The sequence below is a fragment of the Lagopus leucura genome, unplaced genomic scaffold, assembly GCF_019238085.1.
Source record: "Lagopus leucura isolate 7727_CA_CO unplaced genomic scaffold, USGS_WTPT01 28253-0_obj-0_obj, whole genome shotgun sequence".
In the NCBI taxonomy this organism is placed as follows: domain Eukaryota; kingdom Metazoa; phylum Chordata; class Aves; order Galliformes; family Phasianidae; genus Lagopus; species Lagopus leucura.
In genome coordinates this window covers 1-2,176 of record NW_024962653.1, presented here as the reverse complement: position 1 = coordinate 2,176, position 2,176 = coordinate 1, and the positions used below count along the sequence as shown (strand labels likewise).

General features: G+C 63.9%; 1 long non-coding RNA gene across 1 annotated transcript; it reads right to left on the bottom strand.

The window, feature by feature from the left end:
• Positions 1-366: 366 nt before the first annotated feature.
• Positions 367-2,158, bottom strand: LOC122190725. The gene is made up of 3 exons (XR_006182204.1): positions 2,074-2,158; positions 852-917; positions 367-452 (listed from the first exon to the last, which is right to left on the bottom strand). It is a non-coding gene; the product is annotated as an uncharacterized LOC122190725 (long non-coding RNA).
• Positions 2,159-2,176: the final 18 nt, after the last annotated feature.

Below are 2,176 nucleotides of genomic sequence, written 5' to 3'. Positions count from 1 at the left end.
AGGGGCGGGTTGTATAGGGGCGGGTTGTATAGGGGCGGGTTGTATAGGGGCGCTGCGGCGCTGAGCCGCTCTGAAGAAATCAGTGCATGTTTCACAGCCGCGCTGCTCACTTTAATGCGCCGACCCCAGGTCCCCATATGTCCCCATGTCCCCATACGTCCCCCCACGTCCCCACATGTCCCTGTGTTCTGACGTCCCCATACATCCCCATGTCCCCAAATGTCCCCATATTCTGATGTCTCCATGTGTCTCCGTGCTCCGACGTCCCCATACGTCCCCATGTCCCCATACGTCCCCATGTCCCCATATGTCCCCATGTCCCAATGTCCCCATACGTCCCCCCATCCCCACGTGTCCCCGTGTTCCGACGTCTCCCCGTCCCCACGCAGTGGCGCTCAGCTCAGCGCCGCGATGTGCAGCAGCAGCTGGTGGGCAGCTTCATCCAGGGAGCCCTGCAGCCCACAGAGCCGTGGGGAGCTGTGGGGCACCGAGTGCTGACCCACAGCCCCACATCCCTGCCCCATAGGGTCGGTGTGGGGCACCTCATGGTCCTGACCCCACAGCCCCACAGCTCTTCCCCATGGGGTCAGTGTGGGGCATGGAGCGCTGACCCACAGCCCTACATCCCCTCCCCATAGGGTCGCTGTGGGGCACCCTGCGGCCCCCACCCCACATCCCCTCCCCATAGGGCAGCTGTGGGGCACCTGCGGCCCCCACCCCACATCCCTGCCCCATAGGGTCGCTGTGGGGCACCCTGCGGCCCCCACCCCACATCCCCTCCCCATAGGGTAGCTGTGGGGCACCTGCGGCCCCCACCCCACATCCCTGCCCCATCTGGGCTGGGTTCCCACCTGCGCTGCACTCAGGAGCAGCATCCGATAAACGGCCACGACGTCGCGGTGCTTCTGCTGCTGCAGCTGCGGAGTGGAGACGTGGGGGGGACAGCGTGGGGTGACACTGGGTGACACCACGGGGTGTGGGGTGACAGCATGGGGGGATGCTGGGTGGCTCTGGGTGACACCACGAGGTGATGCTGGGTGACATTGGGTGACACCACGGGGTGACAGCGAGTGACGCGATGAGGTGATGGGTGACACAGGGTGACACTGGGGGGTGACACCAGGTGGCACAGGGTGACTCCACAGCTGCGTACACCACGCTGTGACATTGGGTGGCAGCATGGGGTGACACTGGGTGACACTATGGGTGACGGCAGGTGACACCACACAGTGCCAGCAGGTGACACCATGCGACGATTCTGGGTGACACCACAGGGTGACACCAGGGGGTGACAAAACGTGACGTGGCACCAGATGACACCAAGGGGTGAGGTGACGTTGGGTGACACCAGGTGACACCTGAGGGAGATGTGATACGATGCAGGGTGACATAAGGTGACAGGGTGACAACAGGGATGAGGTGACACAGGAGGTGAGGCGAGGTGACACCGGGTGACAGCGGGGGTTGATGTGATGCACAGAGTGACACCGGGGTGCAGTGAGGTGACACGGGGTGACACCAGGGTGAGACATGATGTGGCACAGGGTGACACGGGGTGAGGTGACAGAGGTGACAATGGAGATGAGGTGAGGTGACAGTGGGTGACAGCGGGGGGTGACACAGCGTGACAGCGGGGTGAAGTGAGAGAGAGGTGACAACAGGTGACACCAGGGCTGAGGTGAGGTGACACAGGGTGAGGTGAGGTGACAGAAGTGACAGTGGGGGTGGGGTGAGGTGACAGCAGGTGACAGAGGTGACAGAGGAGTGAGGTGAAGAGGTGGCACACGGAGGTGACACAAAGTGACAAAGGGGACACACAGAGGGGACACAGAGGTGAGAAAGGTGACACACAGAGGTGACACAGAGGTGACACGGAGGGGACACAGAGGTGACACGGAGGTGGCACATAGAGGTGACACACAGGTGGCACAGAGGCGACACACAGCAGTGGCACACAGAGGTGACACGGGGGTGACACATAGGTGACATGGAGGTGACACAGAGGTGACATGCAGCGGTGACACACGGAGGCGACACAGCGGTGACCCCCGGCGGCGCCGCCCCCCGCCCCACCTGCAGCCGCAGCCGCAGCTCCCCGCTCTCCTCCCGCACCGCGCGCAGCTCCGCCTCCAGGCGACCCGACAGCGCCAGCAGCTGCTGAACCTGCGGGGGGGGG